This window comes from Triticum aestivum, chromosome 7B, assembly GCF_018294505.1.
Source record: "Triticum aestivum cultivar Chinese Spring chromosome 7B, IWGSC CS RefSeq v2.1, whole genome shotgun sequence".
NCBI classification, from domain to species: domain Eukaryota; kingdom Viridiplantae; phylum Streptophyta; class Magnoliopsida; order Poales; family Poaceae; genus Triticum; species Triticum aestivum.
In genome coordinates, this window is record NC_057813.1 from 533,677,793 (window position 1) to 533,705,178 (window position 27,386).

General features: G+C 48.6%; 1 long non-coding RNA gene across 2 annotated transcripts in view; it reads right to left on the bottom strand.

Annotated features, from left to right (window-relative positions):
- LOC123162026 (uncharacterized) overlaps positions 1 to 27,386 on the bottom strand; it is a 48,328-nt gene that overhangs the window by 5,535 nt on the left and 15,407 nt on the right. The gene's annotated exons all lie outside the window — the stretch shown is intronic.

Here is a 27,386-nt window from a genome sequence, read left to right on the forward strand (position 1 = left end):
ACGGCGGCGGGCCGCGGCTGGCGGTGGCGGGCGGCGGCTCCCTCTCTCCGCCGTCTCTGACTCCTCCCCCCTCGGCTTTCACTCCGATCTAGCTGGATGGGCGCCGGATCCAGCTTTCCTGGTGGCTGGCGGTGCTGCCAGGGGCCCATTGCGGGCTGGATTGTGGGAGGTCGGGGTTCTCCAGCTCAAGATGGGGCCTTTCCGTCCTTCCGGCATTGGGGTGACGCTCGAGGGTGGGTGCTTGGGGACGGCTGGATGCGCGGGTGCGTGCCCGGCGGCTCCGACGCCTGGAGCTCGCCAGGCGGCGTGGGTTGGGCAGTGGCCGGGGCGGCTGCTGCTCTGGCCGTGGATGGCTCCGCGGTGCCTTGGCAAGTCGGTTGCAGTGGCGGCTGGCTTATACCGGCGTCGGCTCGTCCGTAGGTGGCTTGTGGCGGCCCTTCATCTATCTCCTCGTTGTCCGAGTGCTATTTCCGTTGAAGGATGACCCTCTCCGTGCTGCAGCTCATCACTAGTCTCGCGCTCGGGCAGCAGGACCGAGCTCGTCTCGCGCCCGGCAGCAGGACTGAGCTCGTCTCGCACCCGGCAGCAGGATCGTGCTCGTCTCGCGCCCGGCAGCAGGACCGCACTCGTCTCGCGCCCGGCAGCAGGACCTAGCTCGTCTCGCGCCCGGTGCTGCAGGACGAATCGATGGAGGCTTGCCCTGGTTCCGATCGTCTCTTCGGTTGGGGTAGCGGCAGGTGTCGGGTGATGTGGTATCTAGGTCTCGGATGCCGGGGCGGCGGCCCTGGTGGTGGTTGCGCGGTGCTCTTGGGCAGAGCCTGTCGCTTGGTGTTGCCCGGTGGCCATGGTCGTGTGGGCGGCGTGGTTGTCGGGGTGCGGCGTTCGTTGGCGGTGAGTATTGTCCGGGGTGAAAACCTGCTCTGTCTTCGGGCGGACCGGCGATGGCGTAGCTCGTTCCCTTCCTGAAGGCGTCGTCACGGCTCTCATTGTCTTCGTGTGGCTCCTAGGGAAACTTTGATCCTCGGATCAGGCGGTGGCGGCGCTCCGGTGTCGTAACCTTCCTGAAGGCACCGTCTTGGAGCCCATGGCTCGTCGTATGCGGCTTCATCTCTTCATGGTGCCACACAACCTGCAAGCAAGAGAAGAACAACAAGCCGAATGGCATGGTACATAGAGTGCACATGCACATGGGATGCTGGATCAAGTCCCTCTGCCGCCACCGCCAGTCTCTGGCTCTCTTGCCTTGTCCACCAGCTATTTTCAGCAGTGACATCATCGCCTTGGGTCGCTTGTGATCTCTCATCCTTAGTTCAACATGGTCTTCTTGGATCCGTCTCCGACGATGTCTCTAATCCGTGGTCCAGTTACCTAGTCATGGCGAGACAATGTCTCAGCGTCCTTTCGACCTTGTTTACTCTGATCTCAGGGGTCCATCTCCCTTTGCCTCCGCTATTGACCTCTCTCGACACACCTGGATATACTTTATTTCTTCTCGTAGTGAGGTCTTATCTACAAGCCTTTTGCTGTCATGGTTCACACTCAGTTCTCTACGCCTATTCACCATAATGCTTTATATTGTTTTGGAAATCGTAGGGAAGTTTGCCTAGATGTCAAGACCCATGTCCATATTATACAACACTATGCGTTTGTAAGCAAAAAGGTGTGGATTAATTTACACCATGGGTTCTCTTCCTGATGGCATGGTTTGCCGTCTTCGTCGCTGTCTATATGGCCCTAAGCAAACCCTCGTGCCTGGTTTGAGCGATGTCTCAGTGGTGATTGCGACTAGTTTTTCGCGAGTGCTCATGATCCTGCACTTTCGGTCCACCATTCAACTCGTGGTCAAACACTTCTTCTACATGCCGATCATCACCGGCGACGACTCTTAAGAACATTACATTTGCAAAGCCTCGTCATAATGAATTTTGTATGTTTGATCTTGGTCCTCTTCGCTACTTCCTTGAGATTGTTCCGTATTTCCTGTAGAAATATATCCAGGATCTTCTTGCTCATGTTGCTCTTAGTGATAAGCGCATTGTTGAGACTCCTATGGAGCCAACATCCACATTTGTGACCACCTCCGCTCCCTGCGAGTCTGCATAGGAACCTTTACCTTGTTGTGGGTTTTATGTGCACTGTCTCAATCCCACATCCGGTGTTCCCTTGTTGTGCGACACCATAATCGCACGCTCGAGCATCACCAATGGTGAGCAGGAGCTAGGACAGTCGACGCGTACCTGGAGTATGAACGAGGTGAGCCGACGACAGGTGCTACCTAAAGTCAAGGCCAAGGGCGGGCAGTAGGAGAACCTGTGGTGCTTAATCAAGTGCGTGGCACACAACCCGCAAGCAGGAGAAGAACACCAAGCCGAATCGGCAGGGTACGGAGAGTGCAAAGCACGTGGGATGTTGGATCAAGTCCCTTTGCCGCCAGCGCCAGTCTCTGCCTCTGTTGCCTTGTCTACCAACTATTTTCAGAAGTGGCATCATCGCCTTGGGTCGCTTGTGAACGCTGATCCTTAGTTCAACGTAGTCTTCTTGGATCCGTCTCCGACGTTGTCTCTAATCCGTGGTCCAGTAACCTAGTCATAGCGAGACAATGTCTCAGCGTCCTTTCGACCTTGTTTACTCTGCTCTTAGGGGTCCATCTCCCTTTGCCTCCGCTAGTGACCTTTCTTGACACACCTGGATATACTTTATTTCTTATCATAGTGAGGTCTTATCTATAAGCCATTTGTTGTCACGGTTCACACTCGGTTCTCTACGCCTATTCACGATAATGCTTTATATTGTTTTAGAAATCGTAGGGAGGTTTGCCTAGATGTCAAGACCCGTGTCCATATTCTACAACACTATGCGTTTGTAAGCAAAAAGGTGTGGATTAATTTACACCATCGTAATCTCTAATTAAAGCTAGCGTACTTATGGCTTTCGAGCTCGCCCGCTTCTGCCTCGCTTATGCCTATTTACTGCTATGGTTACTGTGCGGCTCTTCCCGAGACGACTTATCATGAGGTTGTTCATCCCAAATGGCTGGATGTGATGGCATCGAAGATTGATGCTCTTGCCCGCTCACGCATGGAATCTCATTTCCCTTCTTCCCTGTGCTTATCTCAGCACTTGTAAGTGGGTTTACAAGGTTAAGACTGAAGATACTCTCGAGCGTTACACAGCTCATTTATATGGCCCACACGACCACTCTTCGCACACTTCTCAATGTGGCTTCTATTCGTCGCTAGTTTGTCTCTCAGCTTGATGTCAAGAATGCCAACATGTAGCCACCACCTGGGTTCTCTTCCTGATGGCATGGTTTGTCGTCTTCGTCGTTGTCTATATGGCCCTAAGCAAACCCTCGTGCCTCGTTTGAGCGCTTTGTCTCAGTGGTGATTGCGACTGGTTTTTGGCGAGTGCTCATGATCCTGCACTTTCGGTCCACCATTCAACTCGTGGTCGAACACTTCTTCTTCATGCCGATCATCACCGGCGACGACTCTTAAGAACATTACATTTGTGAAGGCTCGTCATAATGAATTTTGTATGTTTCATCTTGTTTCTCTTCGCTACTTCCTTGAGATTGTTCCGTATTTCTTGGAGAAGTATATCCAGGATCTTCTTGCTCATGTTGCTCTTAGTGATAAGCGCATTGTTGAGACTCCTATGGAGCCAACATCCACATTTGTGAGCGCCTCTGCTCCCTGCGAGTCTGCATAGGAACCTTTACCTTGCTACGAATTTTATGAGCACTGTCTCAATCCCACACCCCGTGTTCCCTTGTTGTGCGACACCATAATCGCACGCTCGAGCATCACCAATGGTGAGCAGGAGCTAGGACAGTCGACGCATACCTGGATTATGAATGGGGCGAGCCAACGACAGGTGCTACCTAAAGTCAAGGCCAAGGGCGGACAGTAGGAGAACCTGGGGTGCTTAATCAAGTGCGTGGCACACAACCCGCAAGCAGGAGAAGAACACCAAGCAAAATCGGCAGGGTACGAAGAGTGCAAAGCACGTGGGATGTTGGATCAATTCCCTTTGCCGCCAGCGCCAGTCTCTGCCTCTGTTGCCTTGTCTACCAACTATTTTCAGCAGTGGCATCATCGCCGTGGGTCGCTTGTGAACGCTGATCCTTAGTTCAACGTAGTCTTCTTGGATCCATCTCCGACGATGTCTCTAATTCGTGGTCCAGGTACCTAGTCATAGCGAGACAGTGTCTCAGCGTCCTTTCGACCTTGTTTACTCTGATATCAGTGGTCCATCTCCCTTTGCCTCCGCTAGTGACTTCTCTCGACACACCTGGATATACTTTATTTCTTCTCGTAGTGAGGTCTTACCTATAAGCCTTTTGCTGTCATGGTTCACACTCAGTTCTCTTCTCTACGCCTATTCACCATAATGCTTTATATTGTTTTAGAAATTGTAGGGAGGTTTGCCTAGTTGTCGAAGAGCCATGTCTATACTCTACAACACCTTTGATACTCTACAACACTATACGTTTGTAAACAGAAAGGTGTGGCTTAATTTACACCATCATAATCTCTATTCCAACCTAGCCTACTGATGGCTTTCGAGCTCGCTCGCTTCTGCCTCGCTTATGCCTATTGACTGCTATGGTTACTGTGCAGCTCTTCCCGAGACGTCTTCTTATCGTGAGCTTGTTCATCCCAAATGGTTGGATGTGATGGCATCGAAGATTGATGCTCTTGCCCGCTCGACACATGGAATATCATTTCCCTTCTTCCCCGTGCTCATCTCATCACTTGTAAGTGGGTTTACAGGTTAATACTGATGATACTCTCGAGCGTTACACAGCTCGTTTAGTGGTGAGAACATGGTCATGACTACGATAAGCAGTTTTCTCCTATATATATATGGCCCACACGACCACTCTTCGCACACTTCTCAATGTGGCTTCTATTCGTCGCTAGTCTGTCTCTCGGCTTGATGTCAAGAATGCCAACATGTAGCCACCACCTGGGTTCTCTTCCTGATGGCATGGTTTGTCGTCTTCGTCGCTGTCTATATGGCCCTAAGCAAACCCTCATGCCTCGTTTGAGCGCTTTGTCTCAGTGGTGATTGTGACTGGTTTTTGGCGAGTGCTCATGATCCTGCACTTTCGGTCCACCATTCAACTCGTGGTCGAACACTTCTTCTACATGCCGATCATCACCGACGACGACTCTTAAGAACATTACATTTGTGAAGGCTCGTCATAATGAATTTTGTATGTTTGATCTTGTTTCTCTTCACTACTTCCTTGAGATTGTTCCGTATTTCTTGGACAAGTTTATCCAGGATCTTCTTGCTCATGTTGCTCTTAGTGATAAGCGCATTGTTGAGACTCCTATGGAGCCAACATCCACATTTGTGACCACCTCCGCTCCCTGCGAGTCTGCATAGGAACCTTTTCCTTGTTGTGGGTTTTATGAGCACTGTCTCAATCCCACATCCCGCGTTCCCCTGTTGTGCGACACCATAACAGCACGCTCGAGCACCACCAATGGTGAGTACGAGCTCAGACAGTCGACGCGTACCTGGATCATGAAAGGGGCAGGCCGACGACACGCGCTACCTAAAGTCGAGGACAAGGGCGCACACTAGGAGAACCTGAGGTGCTTAATCAAGTGCATGGCACACAAACCGAGAGCAAGAGAAGAACAACAAGCCAAATGGCATGGTACATAGAGTGCACATGCACGAGGGATGCTGGATCAAGTCCCTCTGCCGCCACCGCCAGTCTCTGGCTCTATTGCCTTGTCTACCAGCTATTTTCAGCAGTGACATCATCACCTTGGGTCGCTTGTGATCTCTCATCCTTAGTTTAACATGGTCTTCTTGGATCCGTCTCCGACGATGTCTCTAATCCGTGGTCCAGTTACCTAGTCATAGCGAGACAATGTCTCAGCGTCCTTTCGACCTTGTTTACTCTGATCTCAGGGGTCCATCTCCCTTTGCCTCCGCTAGTGACCTCTCTCAACACACCTGGATATACTTTATTTCTTCTCGTAGTGAGGTCTTACCTATAAGCCTTTTGCTATCATGGTTCACACAGTTCTCTACGCGTATTCACGATAATGCTTTATATTGTTTTAGAAATCGTAGGGAGGTTTGCCTAGATGTCAAGACCCATGTCCATATTATACAACACTATGCGTTTGTAAGCAAAAGCATGTGGATTAATTTACACCATCCTAATCTCTAATCAAAGCTAGCGTGCTTATGGCTTTCGAGCTCGCCCGCTTCTGCCTCGCTTATGCCTATTTACTGCTATGGTTACTGTGCGGCTCTTCCCGAGACGACTTATGGCTGGATGTGATGGCATCGAAGATTGATGCTCTTGCCCGCTCACGCATGGAATCTCATTTCCCTTCTTCCCTGTGCTCATCTCAGCACTTGTAAGTGGGTTTACAAGGTTAAGACTAACGATACTCTCGAGCGTTACACAGCTCGTTTAGTGGTGATAACATGGTCATGACTACGACGAGACTATATAGCCCACACGACCACTCTTCGCACAGTTCTCAATGTGGCTTCTATTCGTCGCTAGACTGTCTCTCAGCTTGATGTCAAGAATGCCAACATGTAGCCACCACCTGGGTTCTCTTCCTGATGGCATGGTTTGTCGTCTTCGCCGTTGTCTATATGGCCCTAAGCAAACCCTCGTGCCTCGTTTGAGCGCTTTGTCTCAGTGGTGACTGTGACTGGTTTTTGGCGAGTGCTCATGATCCTGCACTTTCGGTCCACCATTCAACTCGTGGTCAAACACTTCTTCTACATGTCGATCATCACCGGCGACGACTCTTAAGAACATTACATTTGTGAAGGCTCGTCATAATGAATTTTGTATGTTTGATCTTGGTCCTCTTTGCTACTTCCTTGAGATTGTTTCGTATTTCCTGGAGAAGTATATCCAGGATCTTCTTGCTCATGTTGCTCTTAGTGATAAGCGCATTGTTGAGACTCCTATGGAGCCAACATCCACATTTGTGAGCGCCTCTGCTCCCTGCGAGTCTGCATAGGAACCTTCACCTTGCTACGAGTTTTATGAGCACTGTCTCAATCCCACACCCCGTGTTCCCTTGTTGTGCGACACCATAACCGCACACTCGAGCATCACCAATGGTGAGCAGGAGCTAGGACAGTCGACGCGTACCTGGAGTATGAACGGGGCGAGCCAACGACAGGTGCTACCTAAAGTCAAGGCCAAGGGCGACAGTAGGAGAACCTGGGGTGCTTAATCAAGTGCGTGGCACACAACCCGCAAGCAGGAGAGGAACACCAACCGAATCGGCAGGGTACGGAGAGTGCAAAGCACGTGGGATGTTGGATCAACTCCCTTTGCCTCCAGCGCCAGTCTCTGCCTCTGTTGCCTTGTCTATAAACTATTTTCAGCAGTGCCATCATCGCCTTGGGTCGCTTGTGAACGTTGATCCTTAGTTCAACGTAGTCTTCTTGGATCCGTCTCCGACGATGTCTCTAACTCGTGGTCCAGGTACCTAGTCATAGCGAGACAGTGTCTCAGCGTCCTTTCGACCTTGTTTACTCTGATCTCAGGGGTCCATCTCCCTTTGCCTCTGCTAGTGACTTCTCTCGACAAACCTGGATATACTTTATTTCTTCTTGTAGTGAGGTCTTATCTATAAGCCTTTTGCTGTCATGGTTCACACTCAGTTCCCTTCTCTACGCCTATTCACCATAATGCTTTATATTGTTTTAGAAATTGTAGGGAGGTTTGCCTAGATGTCGAAGAGCCATGTCTATACTCTACAACACCTTTGATACTCTTCAACACTGTACGTTTGTAAACAGAAAGGTGTGGCTTAATTTACACCATCGTAATCTCTATTCCAACCTAGCCTACTGATGGCTTTCGAGCTCGCCCGCTTCTGCCTCGCTTGTGCCTATTTACTGCTATGGTTACTGTGCAGCTCTTCCCGAGACGACTTCTTATCATGAGCTTGTTCATCCCAAATGGTTGGATGTGATGGCATCGAAGATTGATGCTCTTGCCCGCTCGACACATGGAATATCATTTCCCTTCTTCCCCGTGCTCATCTCATCACTTGTAAGTGGGTTTACAAGGTTAAGACTGATGATACTCTCGAGCGTTACACAGCTCGTTTAGTGGTGAGAACATGGTCATGACTACGATAAGACGTTTTCTCCTATATATATATGGCCCACACGACCACTCTTCGCACACTTCTCAATGTGGCTTCTATTCGTCGCTAGTCTGTTTCTCGGCTTGATGTCAAGAATGCCAACATGTAGCCACCACCTGGGTTCTCTTCCTGATGGCATGGTTTGTCGTCTTCGTCACTGTCTATATGGCCCTAAGCAAACCCTCGTGGCTAGTTTGAGCGCTTTGTCTCAGTGGTGATTGCGACTGGTTTTTGGCGAGTGCTCATGATCCTGCACTTTTGGTCCACCATTCAACTCGTGGTCGAACACTTCTTCTTCATGCCGATCATCACCGGCGACGACTCTTAAGAACATTACATTTGTGAAGGCTCGTCATAATGAATTTTGTATGTTTCATCTTGTTTCTCTTCACTACTTCCTTGAGATTGTTCCGTATTTCTTGGAGAAGTATATCCAGGATCTTCTTGCTCATGTTGCTCTTAGTGATAAGCGCATTGTTGAGACTCCTATGGAGCCAACATCCACATTTGTGACCACCTCCGCTCCCTGCGAGTCTGCATAGGAACCTTTACCTTGTTGTGGGTTTTATGAGCACTGTCTCAATCCCACATCCCGCGTTCCCTTGTTGTGCGACACCATAACCGCACGCTCGAGCACCACCAATGGTGAGTATGAGCTCGGACAGTCGACGCGTACCTGGATCATGAACGGGGCGGGCCGACGGCACGCGCTACCTAAAGTCAAGGCCAAGGGCACACACTAGGAGAACCCGAGGTGCTTAATCAAGTGCGTGGCACACAACCCGCAAGCAACAGAAGAACAACAAGCCGAATGGCATGGTACATAGAGTGCACATGCACGTGGGATGCTGGATCAAGTCCCTCTGCCGCCACCGCCAGTCTCTGGCTCTATTGCCTTGTCTACCAGCTATTTTCAGCAGTGACATCATCGCCTTGGGTCGCTTGTGATCTCTCATCCTTAGTTTAACATGGTCTTCTTGGATCCGCCTCCGACGATGTCTCTAATCCGTGGTCCAGTAACCTAGTCATAGCGAGACAATGTCTCAGCGTCCTTTCGACCTTGTTTACTCTCATCTCAGGGGTCGATCTCCCTTTGCCTCCGCTAGTGACCTCTCTCAACACACCTGGATATACTTTATTTCTTCTCGTAGTGAGGTCTTATCTATAAGCCTTTTGCCGTCATGGTTCACACTTAGTTCTCTACGCGTATTCACCATAATGCTTTATATTGTTTTAGAAATCGTAGGGAGGTTTGCCTAGATGTCAAGACCCATGTCCATATTCTACAACACTATGCATTTGTAAGCAAAAAGGTGTGGATTAATTTACACCATCATAATCTGTAATCAAAGCTAGCGTACTTATGGCTTTCGAGCTCGCCCGCTTCTGCCTCGCTTGTGCCTATTTACTGCTATGGTTACTGTGCGGCTCTTCCCGAGACGACTTATGGCTGGATGTGATAGCATCGAAGATTGATGCTCTTGCCCGCTCACGCATGGAATCTCATTTCCCTTCTTCCCTGTGCTCATCTCAGCACTTGTAAGTGGGTTTACAATGTTAAGACTGACGATACTCTCGAGCGTTACACATCTTGTTTAGTAGTGATAACATGGTCATGACTACGACGAAACTATATGGCCCACACGACCACTCTTCGCACAGTTCTCAATGTGGCTTCTACTCGTTGCTAGTCTGTCTCTCAGCTTGATGTCAAGAATGCCAACATGTAGCCACCACCTGGGTTCTCTTCCTGATGGCATGGTTTGTCGTCTTCGTCGTTGTCTATATGGCCCTCAGCAAACCCTCGTGCCCCGTTTGAGCGCTTTGTCTCAGTGGTGATTGCGACTGGTTTTTGGCGAGTGCTCATGATCCTGCACTTTCGGTCCACCATTCAACTCGTGGTCAAACACTTCTTCTACATGCCGATCGTCACCGGCGACGACTCTTAAGAACATTACATTTGTGAAGGCTCATCATAATGAATTTTGTATGTTTGATCTTGGTCCTCTTCGCTACTTCCTTGAGATTGTTTAGTATTTCCTGGAGAAGTATATCTAGGATCTTCTTGCTCATGTTGCTCTTAGTGATAAGTGCATTGTTGAGACTCCTATGGAGCCAACATCCACATTTGTGAGCACCTCTGCTCCCTGCGAGTCTGCATAGGAACCTTTACCTTGCTACGAGTTTTATGAGCGCTGTCTCAATCCCACACCCCGTGTTCCCTTCTTGTGCGACACCATAACCGCACGCTCGAGCATCACCAATGGTGAGCAGGAGCTAGGACAGTCGACGCGTACCTGGATTATGAACGGGGCGAGCCGACGACAGGTGCTACCTAAAGTCAAGGCCAAGGGCGAACAGTAGGAGAACCTGGGGTGCTCAATCAAGTGTGTGGCACACAACCCGCAAGCAGGAGAAGAACACCAAGCCGAATCGGCAGGGTACGAAGAGTGCACATGCACGTGGGATGTTGGATCAAGTCCCTTTGCCGCCAGCGCCAGTCTCTGCCTCTGTTGCCTTGTATACCAGCTATTTTCAGCAGTGACATCATCGCCTTGGGTCGCTTGTGATCTCTCATCCTTAGTTCAACATGGTCTTCTTGGATCCGTCTCCGACGATGTCTCTAATCTGTGGTCCAGTTACTTAGTCATAGTGAGACAGTGTCTTAGCGTCCTTTCGACCTTGTTTACTCTGATCTCAGGGGTCCGTCTCCCTTTGCCTCCGCTAGTGACCTCTCTCGACACACCTGGATATACTTTATTTCTTCTTGTAGTGAGGTCTTATCTATAAGCCTTTTGCTGTCATGGTTCACACTCAATTCTCTTCTCTACTCCTATTCACCATAATGCTTTATATTGTTTTAGAAATTGTAGGGAGGTTTGCCTAGATGTCAAGAGCCATGTCTATACTCTACAACACCTTTGATTCTCTACAACACTGTACATTTGTAAACAGAAAGGTGTGGCTTAATTTACACCATCATAATCTCTATTCCAACCTAGCCTACTGATGGCTTTCGAGCTCGCCCGCTTCTGCCTCGCTTACGCCTATTGACTGCTATGGTTACTGTGCAGCTCTTCCCAAGACGTCTTCTTATCGTGAGCTTGTTCATCCCAAATGGTTGGATGTGATGGCATCGAAGATTGATGCTCTTGCCCGCTCGACACATGGAATATCATTTCCCTTCTTCCCCATGCTCATCTCATCACTTATAAGTGGGTTTACAAGGTTAATACTGATGATACTCTCGAGCGTTACACAGCTCGTTTAGTGGTGAGAACATGGTCATGACTACGATAAGCAGTTTTCTCCTATATATATATGGCCCACACGACCACTCTTCGCACACTTCTCAATGTGGCTTCTATTCGTCGCTAGTCTGTCTCTCGGCTTGATGTCAAGAATGCCAACATGTAGCCACCACCTGGGTTCTCTTCCTGATGGCATGGTTTGTCGTCTTCGTCGCTGTCTATATGGCCCTAAGCAAACCCTCGTGCCTCGTTTGAGCGCTTTGTCTCAGTGGTGATTGCGACTGGTTTTTGGCGAGTGCTCATGATCCTGCACTTTCGGTCCACCATTCAACTCGTGGTCGAACACTTCTTCTACATGCCGATCATCACCGACGACGACTCTTAAGAACATTACATTTGTGAAGGCTCGTCATAATGAATTTTGTATGTTTGATCTTGTTTCTCTTCACTACTTCCTTGAGATTGTTCCGTATTTCTTGGAGAAGTTTATCCAGGATCTTCTTGCTCATGTTGCTCTTAGTGATAAGCGCATTCTTGAGACTCCTATGGAGGCAACATCCACATTTGTGACCACCTCCGCTCCCTGCGAGTCTGCATAGGAACCTTTGCCTTGTTGTGGGTTTTATGAGCACTGTCTCAATCCCACATCCCGCGTTCCCTTGTATTGCGACACCATAACAGCACGCTCGAGCACCACCAATGGTGAGTACGAGCTCAGACAGTCGACGCGTACCTGGATCATGAAAGGGGCAGGCCGACGACACGCGCTACCTAAAGTCAAGGCCAAGGGCGCACACTAGGAGAACCTGAGGTGCTTAATCAAGTGCGTGGCACACAAACCGAAAGCAAGAGAAGAACAACAAGCCGAATGGCATGGTACATAGAGTGCACATGCACGAGGGATGCTGGATCAAGTCCCTCTGCCGCCACCGCCAGTCTCTGGCTCTATTGCCTTATCTACCAGCTATTTTCAGCAGTGACATCATCACCTTGGGTCGCTTGTGATCTCTCATCCTTAGTTTAACATGGTCTTCTTGGATCTGTCTCCGACGATGTCTCTAATCCGTGGTCCAGTTACCTAGTCATAGCGAGACAATGTCTCAGCGTCCTTTCGACCTTGTTTACTCTGATCTCAGGGGTCCATCTCCCTTTGCCTCCGCTAGTGACCTCTCTCAACACACCTGGATATACTTTATTTCTTCTCGTAGTGAGGTCTTACCTATAAGCCTTTTGCTATCATGGTTCACACAGTTCTCTACGCGTATTCACGATAATGCTTTATATTGTTTTAGAAATCGTAGGGAGGTTTGCCTAGATGTCAAGACCCATGTCCATATTATACAACACTATGCGTTTGTAAGCAAAAGCATGTGGATTAATTTACACCATCCTAATCTCTAATCAAAGCTAGCGTGCTTATGGCTTTCGAGCTCGCCCGCTTCTGCCTCGCTTATGCCTATTTACTGCTATGGTTACTGTGCGGCTCTTCCCGAGACGACTTATGGCTGGATGTGATGGCATCGAAGATTGATGCTCTTGCCCGCTCACGCATGGAATCTCATTTCCCTTCTTCCCTGTGCTCATCTCAGCACTTGTAAGTGGGTTTACAAGGTTAAGACTAACGATACTCTCGAGCGTTACACAGCTCGTTTAGTAGTGATAACATGGTCATGACTACGACGAGACTATATAGCCCACACGACCACTCTTCGCACAGTTCTCAATGTGGCTTCTATTCGTCGCTAGACTGTCTCTCAGCTTGATGTCAAGAATGCCAACATGTAGCCACCACCTGGGTTCTCTTCCTGATGGCATGGTTTGTCGTCTTCGTCGTTGTCTATATGGCCCTAAGCAAACCCTCGTGCCTCGTTTGAGCGCTTTGTCTCAGTGGTGACTGTGACTGGTTTTTGGCGAGTGCTCATGATCCTGCACTTTCGGTCCACCATTCAACTCGTGGTCAAACACTTCTTCTACATGTCGATCATCACCGGCGACGACTCTTAAGAACATTACATTTGTGAAGGCTCGTCATAATGAATTTTGTATGTTTGATCTTGGTCCTCTTTGCTACTTCCTTGAGATTGTTTCGTATTTCCTGGAGAAGTATATCCAGGATCTTCTTGCTCATGTTGCTCTTAGTGATAAGCGCATTGTTGAGACTCCTATGGAGCCAACATCCACATTTGTGAGCGCCTCTGCTCCCTGCGAGTCTGCATAGGAACCTTCACCTTGCTACGAGTTTTATGAGCACTGTCTCAATCCCACACCCCGTGTTCCCTTGTTGTGCGACACCATAACCGCACGCTCGAGCATCACCAATGGTGAGCAGGAGCTAGGACAGTCGACGCGTACCTGGAGTATGAACGGGGCGAGCCAACGACAGGTGCTACCTAAAGTCAAGGCCAAGGGCGACAGTAGGAGAACCTGGGGTGCTTAATCAAGTGCGTGGCACACAACCCGCAAGCAAGAGAAGAACACCAACCGAATCGGCAGGGTACGGAGAGTGCAAAGCACGTGGGATGTTGGATCAACTCCCTTTGCCGCCAGCGCCAGTCTCTGCCTCTGTTGCCTTGTCTATAAACTATTTTCAGCAATGCCATCATCGCCTTGGGTCGCTTGTGAACGTTGATCCTTAGTTCAACGTAGTCTTCTTGGATCCGTCTCCGACGATGTCTCTAACTCGTGGTCCAGGTCCCTAGTCATAGCGAGACAGTGTCTCAGCGTCCTTTCGACCTTGTTTACTCTGATCTCAGGGGTCCATCTCCCTTTGCCTCTGCTAGTGACTTCTCTCGACAAACCTGGATATACTTTATTTCTTCTTGTAGTGAGGTCTTATCTATAAGCCTTTTGCTGTCATGGTTCACACTCAGTTCCCTTCTCTACGCCTATTCACCATAATGCTTTATATTGTTTTAGAAATTGTAGGGAGGTTTGCCTAGATGTCGAAGAGCCATGTCTATACTCTACAACACCTTTGATACTCTTCAACACTGTACGTTTGTAAACAGAAAGGTGTGGCTTAATTTACACCATCGTAATCTCTATTCCAACCTAGCCTACTGATGGCTTTCGAGCTCGCCCGCTTCTGCCTCGCTTGTGCCTATTTACTGCTATGGTTACTGTGCAGCTCTTCCCGAGACGACTTCTTATCATGAGCTTGTTCATCCCAAATGGTTGGATGTGATGGCATCGAAGATTGATGCTCTTGCCCGCTCGACACATGGAATATCATTTCCCTTCTTCCCCGTGCTCATCTCATCACTTGTAAGTGGGTTTACAAGGTTAAGACTGATGATACTCTCGAGCGTTACACAGCTCGTTTAGTGGTGAGAACATGGTCATGACTACGATAAGACGTTTTCTCCTATATATATATGGCCCACACGACCACTCTTCGCACACTTCTCAATGTGGCTTCTATTCGTCGCTAGTCTGTTTCTCGGCTTGATGTCAAGAATGCCAACATGTAGCCACCACCTGGGTTCTCTTCCTGATGGCATGGTTTGTCGTCTTCGTCACTGTCTATATGGCCCTAAGCAAACCCTCGTGGCTAGTTTGAGCGCTTTGTCTCAGTGGTGATTGCGACTGGTTTTTGGCGAGTGCTCATGATCCTGCACTTTCGGTCCATCATTCAACTCGTGGTCGAACACTTCTTCTTCATGCCGATCATCACCGGCGACGACTCTTAAGAACATTACATTTGTGAAGGCTCGTCATAATGAATTTTGTATGTTTGATCTTGTTTCTCTTCGCTACTTCCTTGAGATTGTTCCGTATTTCTTGGAGAAGTATATCCAGGATCTTCTTGCTCATGTTGCTCTTAGTGATAAGCGCATTGTTGAGACTCCTATGGAGCCAACATCCACATTTGTGACCACCTCCGCTCCCTGCGAGTCTGCATAGGAACCTTTACCTTGTTGTGGGTTTTATGAGCACTGTCTCAATCCCACATCCCGCGTTCCCTTGTTGTACGACACCATAACCGCACGCTCGAGCACCACCAATGGTGAGTATGAGCTCGGACAGTCGACACGTACCTGGATCATGAACGGGGCGGGCCGACGCCACGCGCTACCTAAAGTCGAGGCCAAGGGCACACACTAGGAGAACCCGAGGTGCTTAATCAAGTGCGTGGCACACAACCCGCAAGCAACAGAAGAACAAGCCGAATGGCATGGTACATAGAGTGCACATGCACGTGGGATGCTGGATCAAGTCCCTCTGCCGCCACCGCCAGTCTCTGGCTCTATTGCCTTGTCTACCAGCTATTTTCAGCAGTGACATCATCGCCTTGGGTCGCTTGTGATCTCTCATCCTTAGTTTAACATGGTCTTCTTGGATCCGCCTCCGACGATGTCTCTAATCCGTGGTCCAGTTACCTAGTCATAGCGAGACAATGTCTCAGCGTCCTTTCGACCTTGTTTACTCTGATCTCAGGGGTCCATCTCCCTTTGCCTCCGCTAGTGACCTCTCTCGACACACCTGGATATACTTTATTTCTTCTCGTAGTGAGGTCTTACCAATAAGCCTTTTGCTATCATGGTTCACGCAGTTCTCTACGCGTATTCACCATAATGCTTTATATTGTTTTAGAAATCATAGGGAGGTTTGCCTAGATGTCAAGACCCATGTCCATATTCTACAACATTATGCGTTTGTAAGCAAAAAGGTGTGGATTAATTTACACCATCGTAATCTCTAATCAAAGCTAGCGTGCTTTTCTCCTGAGGTTGTCGAAATTATTCGCAATAAAATATTGGCTACAATTGAGGAAGCTACTTTTTTCTAAGAAAGGAATAAAGAAGTTTTTTTTCAAATTCAATTGTTTATTTATCTCTTATTCAAAAATTGGCTTTCAAGCTCGCCCACTTCTGCCTCGCTTGTGCCTATTTACTGCTATGGTTACTGTGCAGCTCTTCCCGAGACGACTTCTTATCGCTTGTTCATCCCAAATGGTTGGATGTGATGGCATCGAAGATTGATGCTCTTGCCCGCTCGAGACATGGAGTATCATTTCCCTTCTTCCCCGTGCTCATCTCATCACTAGTAAGTGGGTTTACAAGGTTAAGACTGATGATACTCTCGAGCGTTACACAGCTCGTTTAGGGGTGAGAACATGGTCATGACTACGATAAGACGTTTTCTCCTATATATATATATATATATGGCCCACACGACCACTCTTCGCACACTTCTCAATGTGGCTTCTATTCGTCGCTAGTCCGTCTCTCGGCTTGATGTCAAGAATGCCAACATGTAGCCACCACCTGGGTTCTCTTCCTGATGGCATGGTTTGTCGTCTTCGTCACTGTCTATATGGCCCTAAGCAAACCCTCGTGCCTCGTTTGAGCGCTTTGTCTCAGTGGTGAGTGCGACTGGTTTTTGGCGAGTGCTCATGATCCTGCACTTTCGGTCCACCATTCAACTCGTGGTCGAACACTTCTTCTTCATGCCGATCATCACCGGCGACGACTCTTAAGAACATTACATTTGTGAAGGCTCGTCATAATGAATTTTGTATGTTTCATCTTGTTTCTCTTCGCTACTTCCTTGAGATTGTTCCGTATTTCTTGGAGAAGTATATCCAGGATCTTCTTGCTCATGTTGCTCTTAGTGATAAGCGCATTGTTGAGACTCCTACGGAGCCAACATCCACATTTGTGACCACCTCCGCTCCCTGCGAGTCTGCATAGGAACCTTTACCTTGTTGTGGGTTTTATGAGCACTGTCTCAATCCCACATCCCGCGTTCCCTTGCTGTGTGACACCATAACCGCACGCTCGAGCACTACCAATGGTGAGTACGAGCTCGGACAGTCGACGCGTACCTGGATCATGAACGGGGCGAGCCGACGACACGCGCTACCTAAAGTCGAGGCCAAGGGCGCACACTAGGAGAACCTGAGGTGCTTAATCAAGTGCGTGCCACACAACCCACAAGCAAGAGAAGAACAACAAGCCGAATGGCATGGTACATAGAGTGCACATGCACGTGGGATGCTGGATCAAGTCCCTCTGCCGCCACCGCCAGTCTCTGGCTCTGTTGCCTTGTCTACCAGCTATTTTCAGCAGTGACATCATCGCCTTGGGTCACTTGTGATCTCTCATCCTTAGTTCAACATGGTCTTCTTGGATCCGTCTCCGACGATGTCTCTAATCCGTGGTCTAGTAACCTAGTCATAGCGAGACAATGTCTCAGCGTCCTTTCGACCTTGTTTACTCTCATCTCAGGGGTCGATCTCCCTTTGCCTCCGCTAGTGACCTCTCTCAACACATCTGGATATACTTTATTTCTTCTCGTAGTGAGGTCTTATCTATAAGCCTTTTGCCGTCATGGTTCACACTTAGTTCTCTACGCGTATTCACCATAATGCTTTATATTGTTTTAGAAATCGTAGAGAGGTTTGCCTAGATGTCAAGACCCATGTCCATATTCTACAACACTATGCGTTTGTAAGCAAAAAGGTGTCGAGTAATTTACACCATCATAATCTCTAATCAAAGCTAGCGTAGTAATGGCTTTCGAGCTCGCCCGCTTCTGCCTCACTTGTGCCTATTTACTGCTATGGTTGCTGTGCGGCTCTTCCCGAGACGACTTATGGCTGGATGTGATGGCATCGAAGATTGATGCTCATGCCCGCTCACGCATGGAATCTCATTTCCCTTCTTCCCTGTGCTCATCTCAGCACTTGTAAGTGGGTTTACAAGGTTAAGACTGACGATACTCTCGAGCGTTACACAGCTCGTTTAGTGCTGATAACATGGTCATGACTACGACGAGACTATATGGCCCACACGACCACTCTTCGCACAGTTCTCAATGTGGCTTCTACTCGTCGCTAGTCTGTCTCTCAGCTTGATGTCAAGAATGCCAACATGTAGCCACCACCTGGGTTCTCTTCCTGATGGCATGGTTTGTCATCTTCGTCGTTGTCTATATGGCCCTAAGCAAACCCTCGTGCCCCGTTTGAGCGCTTTGTCTCAGTGGTGATTGCGACTGGTTTTTGCGAGTGCTCATGATCCTGTACTTTCGGTCCACCATTCAACTCGTGGTCAAACACTTCTTCTATGTGCCGACCGTCACCGGCGACGACTCTTAAGAACATTACATTTGTGAGGACTCGTCATAATGAATTTTGTATGTTTGATCTTGGTCCTCTTCGCTACTTCCTTGAAATTGTTCCGTATTTCCTGGAGAAGTATATCCTGGCTCTTCTTGCTCATGTTGCTCTTAGTGATAAGCGCATTGTTGAGACTCCTATAGAGCCAACATCCACACTTGTGAGCACCTCCGCTCCCTGCGGGTCTGCATGGGAATCTTTACCTTGCTACGAGTTTTATGAGCACTGTCTCAATCCCACACCCCGTGTTCCCTTGTTGTGCGACACAATAACCGCACGCTCGAGCATCACCAATGGTGAGAGCAGGAGCTAGGACAGTCGACGCGTACCTGGATTATGAACGGGGCGAGCCGCCGACAGGTGCTACCTAAAGTCAAGGCCAAGGGCGGACAGTAGGAGAACCTGGGGTGCTTAATCAAGTGCGTGGCACACAACCCGCAAGCAGGAGAAGAACACCAAGCCGAATCAGCAGGGTACGGAGAGTGCAAAGCACGTGGGATGTTGGATCAAGTCCCTTTTCCGCCAACGCCAGTCTCTGCCTCTGTTGCCTTGTCTACCAACTATTTTCAGCAGTGGCATCATCGCCTTGGATCGCTTGTGAACGTTGATCCTTAGTTCAACGTAGTCTTCTTGGATCCATCTCCGACGATGTCTCTAATTCGTGGTCCAGGTACCTAGTCATATCGAGACAGTGTCTCGGCGTCCTTTCAACCTTGTTTACTCTGATCTCAGGGGTGCATCTCCCTTTGCCTCCGCTAATGACTTCTCTCGACACACCTGGATATACTTTATTTCTTCTCGTAGTGAGGTCTTATCTGTAAGCCTTTTGCTGTCATGGTTCACACTCAGTTCTCTTCACTACGCCTATTCGCCATAATGCTTTATATTGTTTTAGAAATTGTAGGGAGGTTTGCCTAGATGTCGAAGAGCCATGTCCATACTCTACAACACCTTTGATACTCTACAACACTGTACGTTTGTAAACAGAAAGGTGTGGCTTAATTTACACCATCATAAACTCTATTCCAACCTAGCCTACTGATGGCTTTCGAGCTCGCCCGCTTCTGCCTCGCTTTTGCCTATTGATTGCTATGGTTACTGTGCAGCTCTTCCCGAGACAACTTCTTATCGTGAGCTTGTTCATCCCAAATGGTTGGATGTGATGGCATCGAAGATTGATGCTCTTGGCCGCTCGACACATGGAATATCATTTCCCTTCTTCCCCGTGCTCATCTCATCACTTGTAAGTGGGTTTACAAGGTTAAGACTGATGATACTCTCGAGCGATACACAGCTCATTTAGTGGTGAGAACATGGTCATGACTACGATAAGACGTTTTCTCCTATATATATGGCCCACACGACCACTCTTCGCACACTTCTCAACGTGGCTTCTATTCATCGCTAGTCTGTCTCTCGGCTTGATGTCAAGAATGCCAACATGTAGCCACCACCTGGGTTCTCTTCCTGATGGCATGGTTTGTTGTCTTCCTCGTTGTCTATATGGCCCTAAGAAAACCCTCGTGCCTGGTTAGAGCGATGTCTCAGTGGTGATTGCGACTGGTTTCTGGCGAGTGCTCATGATCCTGCACTTTCGGTCCACCATTCAACTCGTGGTCTATCACTTCTTCTACATGCCGATCATCACCGGCGACGACTCTTAAGAACATTACATTTGTGAAGGCTCGTCATAATGAATTTTGTATGTTTGATCTTGTTTCTCGTTGCTACTTCCTTGATATTGTTCCATATTTCTTGGAGAAGTTTATCCAGGATCTTCTTGCTCATGTTGCTCTTAGTGATAAGCGCATTGTTGAGACTCCCACGGAGCCAACATCCACATTTGTGACCACCTCCGCTCCCTGCGAGTCTGCATAGGAACCTTTACCTTGTTGTGGGTTTTATGAGCACTGTCTCAATCCCACATCTCGCGTTCCCTTGTTGTGCGACACCATAACCGCACGCTCGAGCACCACCAATGGTGAGTACGAGCTCGGACAGTCGACGCGTACCTGGATCATGAACGGGGCGAGCCGACGACACGCGCTACCTAAAGTCGAGGCCAAGGGCGCACACTAGGAGAACCTGAGGTACTTAATCAAGTGCGTGGCACACAACCCGCAAGCAAGAGAAGAACAACAAGCCGAATGGCATGGTACATAGAGTGCACATGCACATGGGATGCTGGATCAAGTCCCTCTGCCACCACCGCCAGTCTCTGGCTCTCTTGCCTTGTCCACCAGCTATTTTCAGCAGTGACATCATCGCCTTGGGTCGCTTGTCATCTCTCATCCTTAGTTCAACATGGTCTTCTTGCATCCGTCTCCGACGATGTCTCTAATCCGTGGTCCAGTTACCTAGTCATAGCGAGACAATGTCTCAGCGTCCTTTCGACCTTGTTTACTCTCATCTCAGGGGTCGATCTCCCTTTGCCTCCGCTAGTGACCTCTCTCAACACACCTGGATATACTTTATTTCTTCTCGTAATGAGGTCTTATCTATAAGCCTTTTGCCGTCATGGTTCACACTTAGTTCTCTACGCGTATTCACCATAATGCTTTATATTGTTTTAGAAATCGTAGGGAGGTTTGCCTAGATGTCAAGACCCATGTCCATATTCTACAACACTATGCGTTTGTAAGCAAAAAGGTGTGGATTAATTTACACCATCATAATCTCTAATCAAAGCTAGCGTACTTATGGCTTTCGAGCTCGCTCGCTTCTGCCTCGCTTGTGCCTATTTACTGCTATGGTTACTGTGCGGCTCTTCCCGAGATGACTTATGGCTGGATGTGATGGCATCGAAGATTGATGCTCTTGCCCGCTCACGCATGGAATCTCATTTCCCTTCTTCCCTGTGCTCATCTCAGCACTTGTAAGTGGGTTTACAAGGTTAAGACTGACGATACTCTCGAGCGTTACACATCACGTTTAGTAGTGATAACATGGTCATGACTACGACGAGACTCTATGGCTCACACAACCACTCTTCGCACAGTTCTCAATGTGGCTTCTACTCGTCGCTAGTCTGTCTCTCAGCTTGATGTCAAGAATGCCAACATGTAGCCACCACCTGGGTTCTCTTCCTGATGGCATGGTTTGTCGTCTTCGTCGTTGTCTATATGGCCCTAAGCAAACCCTCGTGCCCCGTTTGAGCGCTTTGTCTCAGTGGTGATTGCGACTGGTTTTTGGCGAGTGCTCATGATCCTGCACTTTCGGTCCACCATTCAACTCGTGGTCAAACACTTCTTCTACATGCCGATCATCACCGACGACGACTCTTAAGAACATCACAGTTGTGAAGACTCGTCATAATGAATTTTGTATGTTTGTTCCTGGTCCTCTTCGCTACTTCCTTGAGATTGTTCCATATTTCCTGGAGAAGTATATCCTGGCTCTTCTTGCTCATGTTGCTCTTAGTGATAAGCGCATTGTTGAGACTCCTATGGAGCCAACATCCACACTTGTGAGCACCTCCGCTCCCTGCGAGTCTGCATAGGAACCTTTACCTTGCTACGAGTTTTATGAGCACTGTCTCAATCCCACACCCCGTGTTCCCTTGTTGTGCGACACCATAACCGCACGCTTGAGCATCACCAATAGTGAGCAGGAGCTAGGAGAGTCGACGCATACCTGGATTATGAACGGGGCGAGCCGACGACAGGTGCTACCTAAAGTCAAGGCCAAGGGCGGACAATAGGAGAACCTGGGGTGCTTAATCAAGTGCGTGGCACACAACCCGCAAGCAGGAGAAGAACACCAAGCCGAATCGGCGGGGTATGGAGAGTGCAAAGCACGTGAGATGTTGGATCAAGTCCCTTTGCCGCCAGCGCCAGTCTCTGCCTGTGTTGCCTTGTCTACCAACTATTTTCAGCAGTGGCATCATAGCCTTGGGTCGCTTGTGAACGTTGATCCTTAGTTCAACGTAGTCTTCTCAAATCCCTCTCCGACGATATCTCTAATCCGTGGTCCAGGTACCTAGTCATAGCGAGACAGTGTCTCGGCGTCCTTTCAACCTTGTTTACTCTGATCTCAGGGGTGCATCTCCCTTTGCCTCCGCTAGTGACTTCTCTCGACACACCTGGATATACTTTATTTCTTCTCGTAGTGAGGTCTTATCTGTAAGCCTTTTGTTGTCATGGTTCACACTCAGTTCTCTTTTCTACGCCTATTCACCATAATGTTTTATATTGTTTTAGAAATTGTAGGGAGGTTTGCCTAGATGTCGAAGAGCCATGTCTATACTCTACAACACCTTTGATACTCTACAACACTGTACGTTTGTAAACAGAAAGGTGTGGCTTAATTTACACCATCATAATCTCTATTCCAACCTAGCCTACTGATGGCTTTCGAGCTCGCCCGCTTCTGCCTCGCTTATGCCTATTGACTGCTATGGTTACTGTGCAGCTCTTCCCGAGACGTCTTCTTATCGTGAGCTTGTTCATCCCAAATGGTTGGATGTGATGGCATCGAAGATTGATGCTCTTGCCCGCTCGACACATGGAATATCATTTCCCTTCTTCCCCATGCTCATCTCATCACTTGTAAGTGGGTTTACAGGTTAATACTGATGATACTCTCGAGCGTTACACAGCTCGTTTAGTGGTGAGAACATGGTCATGACTACGATAAGAAGTTTTCTCCTATATATATATGGCCCACACGACCACTCTTCGCACACTTCTCAATGTGGCTTCTATTCGTCGCTAGTCTGTCTCTCGGCTTGATGTCAAGAATGCCAACATGTAGCCACCACCTGGGTTCTCTTCCTGATGGCATGGTTTGTCGTCTTCGTCGCTGTCTATATGGCCCTAAGCAAACCCTCATGCCTCGTTTGAGCGCTTTGTCTCAGTGGTGATTGTGACTGGTTTTTGGCGAGTGCTCATGATCCTGCACTTTCGGTCCACCATTCAACTTGTGGTCGAACACTTCTTCTACATACCGATCATCACCGACGACGACTCTTAAGAACATTACATTTGTGAAGGCTCGTCATAATGAATTTTGTATGTTTGATCTTGTTTCTCTTCACTACTTCCTTGAGATTGTTCCGTATTTCTTGGATAAGTTTATCCAGGATCTTCTTGCTCATGTTGCTCTTAGTGATAAGCGCATTGTTGAGACTCCTATGGAGCCAACATCCACATTTGTGACCACCTCCGCTCCCTGCGAGTCTGCATAGGAACCTTTGCCTTGTTGTGGGTTTTATGAGCATTGTCTCAATCCCACATCCCGCGTTCCCTTGTTGTGCGACACCATAACAGCACGCTCGAGCACCACCAATGGTGAGTACAAGCTCAGACAGTCGACGCGTACCTGGATCATGAAAGGGGCAGGCCGACGACACGCGCTACCTAAAGTCGAGGACAAGGGCGCACACTAGGAGAACCTGAGGTGCTTAATCAAGTGCATGGCACACAAACCGAGAGCAACAGAAGAACAACAAGCCAAATGGCATGGTACATAGAGTGCACATGCACGAGGGATGCTGGATCAAGTCCCTCTGCCGCCACCGCCAGTCTCTGGCTCTATTGCCTTGTCTACCAGCTATTTTCAGCAGTGACATCATCACCTTGGGTCACTTGTGATCTCTCATCCTTAGTTTAACATGGTCTTCTTGGATCCGTCTCCGACGATGTCTCTAATCCGTGGTCCAGTTACCTAGTCATAGCGAGACAATGTCTCAGCGTCCTTTCGACCTTGTTTACTCTGATCTCAGGGGTCCATCTCCCTTTGCCTCCGCTAGTGACCTCTCTCAACACAACCTGGATATACTTTATTTCTTCTCGTAGTGAGGTCTTACCTATAAGCCTTTTGCTATCATGGTTCACACAGTTCTCTACGCGTATTCACGATAATGCTTTATATTGTTTTAGAAATCGTAGGGAGGTTTGCCTAGATGTCAAGACCCATGTCCATATTATACAACACTATGCGTTTGTAAGCAAAAGCATGTGGATTAATTTACACCATCCTAATCTCTAATCAAAGCTAGCGTGCTTATGGCTTTCGAGCTCGCCCGCTTCTGCCTCGCTTATGCCTATTTACTGCTATGGTTACTGTGCGGCTCTTCCCGAGACGACTTATGGCTGGATGTGATGGCATCGAAGATTGATGCTCTTGCCCGCTCACGCATGGAATCTCATTTCCCTTCTTCCCTGTGCTCATCTCAGCACTTGTAAGTGGGTTTACAAGGTTAAGACTAACGATACTCTCGAGCGTTACACAGCTCGTTTAGTGGTGATAACATGGTCATGACTACGACGAGACTATATAGCCCACACGACCACTCTTCGCACAGTTCTCAATGTGGCTTCTATTCGTCGCTAGACTGTCTCTCAGCTTGATGTCAAGAATGCCAACATGTAGCCACCACCTGGGTTCTCTTCCTGATGGCATGGTTTGTCGTCTTCGCCGTTGTCTATATGGCCCTAAGCAAACCCTCGTGCCTCGTTTGAGCGCTTTGTCTCAGTGGTGACTGTGACTGGTTTTTGGCGAGTGCTCATGATCCTGCACTTTCGGTCCACCATTCAACTCGTGGTCAAACACTTCTTCTACATGTCGATCATCACCGGCGACGACTCTTAAGAACATTACATTTGTGAAGGCTCGTCATAATGAATTTTGTATGTTTGATCTTGGTCCTCTTTGCTACTTCCTTGAGATTGTTTCGTATTTCCTGGAGAAGTATATCCAGGATCTTCTTGCTCATGTTGCTCTTAGTGATAAGCGCATTGTTGAGACTCCTATGGAGCCAACATCCACATTTGTGAGCGCCTCTGCTCCCTGCGAGTCTGCATAGGAACCTTCACCTTGCTACGAGTTTTATGAGCACTGTCTCAATCCCACACCCCGTGTTCCCTTGTTGTGCGACACCATAACCGCACGCTCGAGCATCACCAATGGTGAGCAGGAGCTAGGACAGTCGACGCGTACCTGGAGTATGAACGGGGCGAGCCAACGACAGGTGCTACCTAAAGTCAAGGCCAAGGGCGACAGTAGGAGAACCTGGGGTGCTTAATCAAGTGCGTGGCACACAACCCGCAAGCAAGAGAAGAACACCAACCGAATCGGCAGGGTACGGAGAGTGCAAAGCACGTGGGATGTTGGATTAACTCCCTTTGCCGCCAGCGCCAGTCTCTGCCTCTGTTGCCTTGTCTATAAACTATTTTCAGCAATGCCATCATCGCCTTGGGTCGCTTGTGAACGTTGATCCTTAGTTCAACGTAGTCTTCTTGGATCCGTCTCCGACGATGTCTCTAACTCGTTGTCCAGGTACCTAGTCATAGCGAGACAGTGTGTCAGCGTCCTTTCGACCTTGTTTACTCTGATCTCAGGGGTCCATCTCCCTTTGCCTCTGCTAGTGACTTCTCTCGACAAACCTGGATATACTTTATTTCTTCTTGTAGTGAGGTCTTATCTATAAGCCTTTTGCTGTCATGGTTCACACTCAGTTCCCTTCTCTACGCCTATTCACCATAATGCTTTATATTGTTTTAGAAATTGTAGGGAGGTTTGCCTAGATGTCGAAGAGCCATGTCTATACTCTACAACACCTTTGATACTCTTCAACACTGTACGTTTGTAAACAGAAAGGTGTGGCTTAATTTACACCATCGTAATCTCTATTCCAACCTAGCCTACTGATGGCTTTCGAGCTCGCCCGCTTCTGCCTCGCTTGTGCCTATTTACTGCTATGGTTACTGTGCAGCTCTTCTCGAGACGACTTCTTATCATGAGCTTGTTCATCCCAAATGGTTGGATGTGATGGCATCGAAGATTGATGCTCTTGCCCGCTCGACACATGGAATATCATTTCCCTTCTTCCCCGTGCTCATCTCATCACTTGTAAGTGGGTTTACAAGGTTAAGACTGATGATACTCTCGAGCGTTACACAGCTCGTTTAGTGGTGAGAACATGGTCATGACTACGATAAGACGTTTTCTCCTATATATATATGGCCCACACGACCACTCTTCGCACACTTCTCAATGTGGCTTCTATTCGTCGCTAGTCTGTTTCTCGGCTTGATGTCAAGAATGCCAACATGTAGCCACCACCTGGGTTCTCTTCCTGATGGCATGGTTTGTCGTCTTCGTCACTGTCTATATGGCCCTAAGCAAACCCTCGTGGCTAGTTTGGGCGCTTTGTCTCAGTGGTGATTGCGACTGGTTTTTGGCGAGTGCTCATGATCCTGCACTTTCGGTCCATCATTCAACTCGTGGTCGAACACTTCTTCTTCATGCCGATCATCACCGGCGACGACTCTTAAGAACATTACATTTGTGAAGGCTCGTCATAATGAATTTTGTATGTTTGATCTTGTTTCTCTTCGCTACTTCCTTGAGATTGTTCCGTATTTCTTGGAGAAGTATATCCAGGATCTTCTTGCTCATGTTGCTCTTAGTGATAAGCGCATTGTTGAGACTCCTATGGAGCCAACATCCACATTTGTGACCACCTCCGCTCCCTGCGAGTCTGCATAGGAACCTTTACCTTGTTGTGGGTTTTATGAGCACTGTCTCAATCCCACATCCCGCGTTCCCTTGTTGTACGACACCATAACCGCACGCTCGAGCACCACCAATGGTGAGTATGAGCTCGGACAGTCGACACGTACCTGGATCATGAACGGGGCGGGCCGACGCCACGCGCTACCTAAAGTCGAGGCCAAGGGCACACACTAGGAGAACCCGAGGTGCTTAATCAAGTGCGTGGCACACAACCCGCAAGCAACAGAAGAACAAGCCGAATGGCATGGTACATAGAGTGCACATGCACGTGGGATGCTGGATCAAGTCCCTCTGCCGCCACCGCCAGTCTCTGGCTCTATTGCCTTGTCTACCAGCTAT